The sequence below is a fragment of the Monodelphis domestica genome, chromosome 6, assembly GCF_027887165.1.
Source record: "Monodelphis domestica isolate mMonDom1 chromosome 6, mMonDom1.pri, whole genome shotgun sequence".
NCBI lineage: Eukaryota > Metazoa > Chordata > Mammalia > Didelphimorphia > Didelphidae > Monodelphis > Monodelphis domestica.
This window is the reverse complement of record NC_077232.1, coordinates 77,955,359-77,964,623: the sequence shown is the minus strand read 5'-3', so window position 1 is coordinate 77,964,623 and position 9,265 is coordinate 77,955,359. Positions and strand designations below refer to the sequence as shown.

Here is a 9,265-nt window from a genome sequence, read left to right as displayed (position 1 = left end):
AAACTTGAGTTTCTTGAGCACCTTGAATTTTTTGGAGCAGGTGGTCCATTTGGGACTCTGAATGCTGAAACTTGATGAATCAGAAGCTTTGCATCTTTCTTAACAGCATTGTGACAGCAAGTGCAAATGTGGCTAGAAACCTTCTGGGTGAGGGCTGAATGCTGATCTATTAAGTGGTTTTGCAAATAGCTACTTGCTCAACCACCCAGGCCAAGTAATGGCTAGGTTGTACAAGTACAGAAAGAATACTGACTGCATTCATCCTTCCCACTTCCACCCTCCCCTCCTCCAAACCATCTTCCATACAGCAAATGATTTCTTATGTAGAGTTGCCTCCCTTCTCCACAGAATCACTCAGTGCCTCCCCATGAACCAATGAATAAAATTTGAACTCCTCACCCTGGCACACAGGAGCCTTCATCCCTTGGTGTTGCTTTATCTTTTCTCTTTAAAAAAATTCCCCATTGTTTTAGATTTCTGAGGATCATGGTGGTTGACAAGAATCAGTAGCTGATCAAAGATGATGGGAAAAAAAAGAGCCAAAAAGAAAGCCAAAAACTCAATTTTTGGGAGATGGGTGGAGTCCAGATGTGAGGTCAAGGAACTAGGAATATTTATTATTTGTAATATTGTCAAGATAGGGGTCCCAAGGACTCAAGGGGAAAACACTGCCTCTGATGGTCCCAATGGCCTGTTTTTGAAGCAAGCTTTGCTGGTCTGAATGATGAAGTTGCTTTTTAAAAATCCAACTTGATTACTGAAGATGTTTAGAGTTAAAACTAAACTAATTCTCACAGAATGGACCTTACCCAGGACAAAATGTGCATCATGGTCAAAAAAAAAAAGACTGATTAGGATTGAACTTCATGATGCTATAAAACCCACCAGTGACTCCTTGCTCAATCTAGTCTGTGTTGGTTTTTACCAAAAGGAAAAATAACCAGATCTTTGAGATTTCTCAAGCTAAACATCAACATAGCTGTCAAATTTGCAAGATGATGATGACCCAGAAGGTACAGACAAATGACTTCAAAGAATTTGTTAGTGAACTGATTCAAGAGAGCACTGGAAAAGAGAAAGACAAAGCTTCCCAGTCCATTTGCCCCCTCTAAGATATGTTTGTTAAAAAAAAAAAAATCAGTCAAGATTCCCAAGAAATTAAAGTTTGAATTGGGAAAACTAATGAAACTGAATGGTGAAGATGATGGATCTTGAAAACAAACCTCCTGGGGATGAAACAGGCACAAATGTTGAAAGGTCTTGTGGATATGAGTTACCAGTTCAAGAATCTGTCTTAAAAAAAGAACTTGTAAAATTTGAAAAATAGAAATGTTTGTGTTTTAAATGACTTATTTACATTTTGTTTTTATATCACTTTTATTTCCATATATATATTTATTTCCATATATATGTATATTTCTCTCTCTCTCTCTCTCTCTCTCTATATATATATATATATATATATAAATATATATATATATATATATATATATATATATATATATATATTCCCCTTCCTCTACCCAAACAGCTATCCCTATACCAGTGCATACAAGTGAGAAAAACATTCAGCAAAACTAGCCAACAAATCAACTTATCTGATGGGATATGCAGTATTCTCCACCCACTACTTCACAGGAGAGAGGTGTATTCTCATTTCTCTTCTTCAGAATCAAACTTGGTTATCAAAACTACATTAGATTTGTTTTCTGTTTCATCATTATTCTTTCCATGTACATGACTGTTGTCATTATTTCTTTTGGTTTCCTGGTTCTGTTGACTTCCTTTGTAAAAGTTCAGATATCTTGTCACACTTCTCTGTATTCTCTGGTCATTGTTTCTCACCCTGCACATTTTTTTTATTCATTCTCTGAGTGATGGACATCTGCTTTGTTTCTAGTTCTTTGCTACCAATCACTCTATCTTTTCAACCTTGTGCCACACTACTTTCATGTCTTTAATGCTTCAACTAAACACCTTTGATATATACACCTAACTCTCCCTCATTGTTCTTGCTCTCATTTGTTTCCTATACCTCAAATGCTCTCTAGACTCCCTTTATTTGCTGAAATTCTATCCATTCTTTAAAACCTAATTCAAATTGCACCTCCTCCAGGAAGCTTTTGCTGGATCCTCCATAGTTCCTATTGACTGTTGTTCTTGTTGGTTTTGCATATCACTTTTTTGCATCTGTCTTTCTCATAGATCATGCATGTTATGGCATTAGATCTTCCATTTACTGACTTTGGCTAAAGAAAAGTCCTTTAACCATTGGGAGTCTCTCCCATCTACGAAACGGGGATAATAATTCTTATATTACCTATCACAGAGGGTTGTGAAGAAAGTACTTTGTAACACTCAAAGTACTAATGTAGGGTGTTCTAAAAGTTTTCATACAGTTTTAAGCTTGAAAAGACATGAAGACTGTTGGGACATTCTGTAGATTTGTAAGTAAACTTCCTGTGGGCGGACACTGTGTCTCATACTTTTTGTGACTTTGTCAATATAGTGCTAAGCTCTATACATCAAAGGTGCTTAATAAATGTATGTTAAAAACCACTACCCATATTCCTTTTCAAAACAGGGCAAATTAGTACCTTTTGGGGAATTATTTGAAAGAGTATATTATAGGAAGTTGAATTAATTCGGATTTGTGGAAGCATATTCAAGTCTTTTTCTGAAAGAAAAAATTAAGAAATAATTATTTCCCCAAAGTACTTTCCAGACTTAAGTAGATGAAGAAAACCTCAAAAAAATGAGTGAGAATTCAGAAATTTAGGTTGTAACTTGAATGCAGGAATGAATATACGATCTAGATGCAAAACCTGATTTTAAAAAAGATCCAGATCAAGCATTATCACAATATACAGTAGGAATGACAAAATGTTTTATTCTACTGATCTCAATGGCCTAGAATTCATACACTAAGAATATTATTAAAAGGGACAAAAAACTTATCTGTTAAAATGTGAATATTTAAAATTACAAAAACCCCACAAAAACTCTAAACAACCCATATATCCAATGATCAAGCAAAAGCCAAAAAATTTGTGTAACTGAAACTTAATGGTATGTGATTAGAAAATTAAAGAATCAGGACAGCTAGGTAGCACAGTGGATAGAGTGCCAAGCTTCAAGACAGGAGTTCCTGGGTTCAAATCTTGTTTTAAGCTTTTCCTAGTTGTGTGATCCTAGGCAAGTCATTTAATGTCTTTCCTCTGTTGACTCAGAGTTGTTACTAAGACAGAAAGTAAGAGTTTAAAAAAAATTAAAGAATCATAGAACTTGAGAATTAGAAGGGATCTTAGAAGTTCTGTAGTTCACTACATGAACTGATGTGGAGTGAAATAAGCAGAACCAGGAGAACATTATACACAGTAACCGAAACTTTGTAGGACTAGCAAATGTAATATTGATCCAGGATAATTCTGAGGGACTTATGAGAAAGAATGCTATCCACATCCAGAGAAAGAACTGTGGGAGTAGAAATCTAGAAGAAAACATAGGATTTATCACTTGGTTATATGGGTATATGATTTAAAGTTTTGATTTTAAAAGATTATTACAAAAATGAATAATATAGAAATAGGTTTTGAGTGATAATACATATATAACCCAGTGTAATTGCTTGTCAGCTCTGGGAGGGGGGGAGGGAGAGAACATGAATCATATAACCATGGAAAAATTTATAAATTTAAAAGCAAAATAAAAAAATAAAATTTGTATCTCTTCCCATTGAGCACATAAAAAAGGCATAGATGGCATATGCTCATTATATAAGCAGATGACACAACTGTCAAGAAGTTTTTCTTGACATCAAGACTCAATTAGCCTTCTAAAACTAGCTGGCTCTGCCTTCTGGGGCCAAAAAGAACAAATTCAATTCTTCTACATCTTAGCCCTTAAACTATTTGAAGATAACTATCATGTTTCCTGCAAGTCTTCTCTTTTCCAGGCTAACCATCTTCATCTCTTTCAGCTGATTCCCCACTGCATGACCTAGATTCAAGGTCTTTCATTGGTTTCCCTCCTCTGGACACTGTCCAGATAATCAACTGTGGTGCCCAGATCTTGACTGAATATAACACTTCCAGTGAGGTCTGATGAGGACAGCCTATAGTGGGATTATTATAATCTTCCTATTTCTGGAAGATATGACTCTTTTAATGCATCCCAAGGTCTCATTAGATTTTTTTTGGCTGTCATATCACATTGCCCACTCATAATGAGTTGCAGTTCACTAAAACCTCCAGATATTTTACAGATAAGTTGATATCTAATCATATTTCCCTTATCTCATAAGAGAATAAAGTTGACTTTTTGAAGTAAAAAATAAGACTTTATTTATAGATGTGAATTTCACTTTATTAGACTCAGTGAATGCTTGAACCTCTCAACCTTTTGGATTTGGACTATGGCATCCCTTGTTAATGATCTCACCCAGTTATATCATCTGTATATATAGTGAGCATGCCACCTATGTCTTTACCTATCTCATTGATAAAAATGTTAAACTACACAAGGATAAGAACAGATCCTTCCATGTTATTGAATCCTTAAAAAAAACCACTATACTTTGAGTCTGGCCAATCAGCCATCTCTGAAATCTATCTAACTGTTTCATCATGTACTCTACATCTTTCCATCTTCTCCAAAAGAGATTTTGCTTAAAATATATTTAAAGAAATTCATTTTTGCTATCACATGACCTGAAGAACAATAGAAGGATATGAATATGAAGGCATTTCATAATTCATTTAAATAATCAGGCTCCCTAAGAGTTTGCTGAAAAAGCAAAAGCAAAAAAAAGAATGAAAAAAGAAAATGAACAAATGTTAAGAAAGGAATACCTTAAGGAAGTAAAAGACAAAATCTGAAGATATAATAAAATTGGAAGATACCTTAGAGACCTTTTTAGGAACTTCCTCTATAAAGAAATTAAATTTAGTTCAGTAAAAATATCTTAAGCACTTTCTTTCCAAATGGCTCAGAGATAGCCTGACTCTGGGTTGACCTTTTGGGGGTCAATATGGCTAAATACAGAGGTTTATGGCCAGAAAGGAGGAGACAAAAAAATGTGGAACTGAATTCTAAAGAATGAAGGGGAGAGAGGAATGGGTGATGATGGGTACTAGAAGCAGCCAGAAGGAGAAACCAAAAATTCAAAAGTATTAAAGTTATGGACTCTCTGCTTGTTACTGTGGATGGACATGACATCAGACATGTTGCTGGTGCTCAAGGGGTTCACAAATAAGGGAGGGAGGTTCAGCATGTATAACTACAGCATGAAACAGAATATGTTAAGTGCAAATGAGATGTCCGGGCAATATGCAATAAGCAACATAAGGAGAGATAGATTACTTCCAGCTGGGGCGAACAGAAGTAGCTTTATGGAAGAGGTGGCACTGGGCCTTGGAAAAAAAAAAAGAAGAGTTTTAACTAGTAGAGACATGGATGGAAGTTTCATTCCAGGCACAGAAGGAAGTAAAGCTAGGGAGATAGAAGAAGGAAAAGCATAGGCAACAATATGAATCGATCTGGGGAAGTTGGGGTGTTATTGATTCATACTATTCACTGATTCCCATGAAAAAGGAATCAGATTTATTCTGCTTGGTCTCAGGAGGCAGAACCACAAGTAAAGGGTAGCAAGTACCTAGAGAAATGTTTTCACTCAGTATTAGAAAAAATAAAGTTGTCCAAAAGTGGAATCTCAGAAATGGCATGCTCACCATCAGATATGTACTGTGATAGAATTCCTATTTGGGTATATATTCAATCAGATCATTTAAATAATTACTAAGCAGCTATTATGTGCCAGGTACAGTTCAACCACTGGAAATACAAAGACAAAAAGGAAACATCCACCACCCTCAAGGAGCTTACATTCTATCAGCTCATTGATAGACATAACAAAGTACAAAATTATAATTAACATATGTGACAGGCAATGTACAATTATTATCTCATTTGATCCTCACATCAACCATGTTATATTGTTGTGGGGATCAAATTATATCAATGGGGAAATCACTTTGTAAACTTGAAAGTGTTATATAATGTTATTTAAGTATTAGCTTTCACTATTCAAGATTCATCCTAACACCACCTTTTCAGCCTTATTTCATAGTATTTTATCCCACCAACACCTGGAGGGTTGTCCCTATCACTGAGCTTTCTTTTGTGTTGTAAGACCCCTTCCTCCTGTCTTCTGTTGCCTGCCTACCCCATTCTTTCCATTTCCCTCCTATACCAGCTCCTTCAAGATCCTGCCATGGTTCTTGTTACCGAATCTTCCAGGGACAGCTAGATGCTCAGTGAAGAGAGAGCCAGGACTAAAGACTCACCTGTCTTAGGTTCACATCTGGCTTCAGACCCTTCCTAGGGTTCAACCCTGGGCAAGTCACTTAACTCCCCGTGACTTGGAAGGGATGCTCAATATTGATTCTAAAACAGAACATAATGACATCAGATCTCACATCACTTGTTTTTCACGACGCTCAGCTGAACGATCAATTTAATATTTTGTTAAACATGTATTTGTTGGCTCTCCGGAGCCTAAAAAGGCAAAAATGAAAAAAAGCTTTTGGCTTCAAGGAAGAGCATCTGTTCTTCTTGAGACCACAATTAAACAAATCCAAACCAGTGAGGGAAGTGCCAAGACGTGGATGATGGAGCAAGGTCCATTTCTCTCAGTATTAGAAAAAAGAATAAATAAATAATAAAATAAACTTTGACTGAATTTCAGAATGTTGAGGTGATGAGAGCATGCCAGGGCTTCAGGGGACAAGTGGTTCAGAGCAACATTGGAAGGAGACGGAATGCTCCATAAGGGGGATAAAAGTCAGCTGGCTGGGGGAGAGCAGAGTCAAGGAAGGAGATAATAGAGAAAGTCTGGAGAGTTGGAATCGTTGAAGGTCTTCAAATGCTCCAAGAAGGGTTTGCGGTGGGAGTGGGAATGGGCACCTTCTCCTAATGTGGAGGAGTGATTTCATGGGGTTAAAATTCACTGATGCAGGAAAACGACCACGAAGGAGTCTGTCTACCCAATGCACATTATCATCTCTGCAATTCTTGTTCATAGGGAGGTGCTTGTATGCTCTGAGAGAAGCAGGGGGTGCTGATTCCTAGCCCGGCTCTCTAGACACCGCTCAATGATGCCTTTTATTAGATGCAATGCCCTTAGCCCTCATCATTCTAAGGTCGATTGGATTCCGTGGGTCACGTTATATCTCTCCTAATGCCCACTTACAGGGAATTTGCACAGGAGCAGGCAATTTAATACAATGCTTCACGTCAACCAGTGCTTAAAAAAAGAACCTCCTCTTCACCACACCCAAACATTTCCAGTTCTCTAGAAGGATCCACATTTTCCTGAACTTGTTTGTTGGACCGTGGAGTATGACATTTCAGACCTGGCACTTGCCTTCAGGGACTTTATAGTCGAAGGAGAGGAGATAGATTTAATCCAGTAAACATTTATTAAGCGCCTACTACGCGTCAGGCAGCGTGTTCAGCGAAGGGAATAGAAAAGGAGCTTACAATTTAATGTATACACAAAAACCGCGTATAAACAGTAAAGAAACACATTCACTGGATTTCTGCCTCGCAAGCCTGTGTGAAGCAGGGCACACGACGGAATATAGGAAGTAACAGAAGACGGCCAGGGACCACTAAGACCTCCACTTTCTTTTCATGTCGAATTTGGAAGGAGTGGCACACTTTGTAATGCCCTCGCCCCCTAGTTCCTGTCCTCCCAACGGTCACTAGTCCTTCCCGACTAACGGCCACCCACACGCATGCGTCCCGAGGGCGTGTGTCTCGCGTGGGAGGCGGCAGGGTGGGGAAATGAGGTAGGGGGTCACGTGCCGTACCAGGAACGCAAGCCCGCCCGGCACGCGTCCGGGAGGCCCCACCCCTTAGACTCTAGTCCCTTCTCCCATTCCTTGCACTCCCCACGCTGCTTCCCCTCCGGGAGAAAGGAACGCTCCAAATTGAGGCGTGACTACTTGCTTTGGGCAGAAAGGGTCTAAGGGGAAGGGGCGGGGAGAAGCCGAGCGCGTGCGTATTCGAGCTCCGGGAGGCGGTTGCCGGGTGACGTAGATAAGGGGCGGGGCGAGAAGCTCAGAGAGAAAGAGAAAGAGGTCGGCGTAGACTAGGAAGCTAGCGCGGGAGGGAGGAGAAAGGGGCGGACCTGGGGCGGGTCCGAGGGGGAGGGGAAGTGCGCACGCGCTCTTGAACGCACGGTTGGAAGGGCTCGTCGCCGGCACGTTGCCGGGTGGGCGGAGGGAGGGGGGACCGTGACGTAACTAGGTGAAGGGGTGGGAACTCCGCCCCCTTCCCCGATGGCCTGCGTGCGGGGAGCTAAGACGGGAGTGGCGGGAGGAGGAGGAAGAGGAGGAAGAGGAGGGCAAGAGGAGGAGAAGGAAGAAGGGCAGCAGGGCCCCGGCCGGGTCCCGACGGGCTGATGGCAGCCGCGGAGGGCGAGGAGGGGCGGCCAATGAGGGCGGCCGAAGGGGGCGGGGCGTCGCCGTCTATTTTGTCCCGCGGCCGCTGAGGGGAAGCGTCGTCGTTCATATGCAGGAGGGCGGGCGGCCAGCGCGGCTTCAGCTCCGGGCCTGGGCTGCAGCGGCGGTGGCGGCGGGATCCTCGGCGGAGGCGAGCGCGGGCCGCCCGCACCCCCGCATCCTGCGCAGCAGCCTCCGACGGCTGCCCCCGGCTCCCGGCTCTCAGCGGCTTCCCCTGCTGCCCCCGGGGCTCCCCTCTCTCACTCCACCTCCCCGGGGCGCGAGCCCGGCTCCAGCGCCCAGGACCCGGTTGCCGCTGCGCCCACTGCTCTTGCTGCTCCCGCTGCCGGCGGCCAGCCGTGCCCGAGCCACAGGTATCCGTCGGCCCCGAGCCGCGCGTGGCACCCTCTCCCAGTCCCGAGCAGAGGGAGGGCTTGGTTTCCATTTAAAACAACAAATTTAAGTTTCATTTCTCGGTGCACTTCTACTTCTCTCTCTGGCCCCCCTCCCCCGCTCTCATGTGGGGCCGGGGTCGGCTTAGCTTCTCTTCCCACTTGCCAAGTCTCCTTGAGTTCGCAGCGGGAGGTCGGGGGTGCGGGGGAGTGCGGAGCTGAGGCTAGGGAGAGACTTCGCAGGGGACGACCCCTCTCTTCTCGGATGGACAAACTAAGGCTTTCCAGAAGGGCCGCCCTTCTCCGGGGTGATCCAAGCTTCTCCGGGACCCTGGAGAGTCCCGAGAGACGTGGGTGAGGGTGTTAGCT

The 9,265-nt window shown here is 42.2% G+C and overlaps 1 pseudogene; it reads left to right on the top strand.

Moving 5' to 3' along the window:
* Positions 1 to 696: 696 nt before the first annotated feature.
* The window catches only part of LOC103094664 (uncharacterized), a 37,004-nt pseudogene continuing 28,435 nt past the window's right edge, over positions 697 to 9,265 (top strand).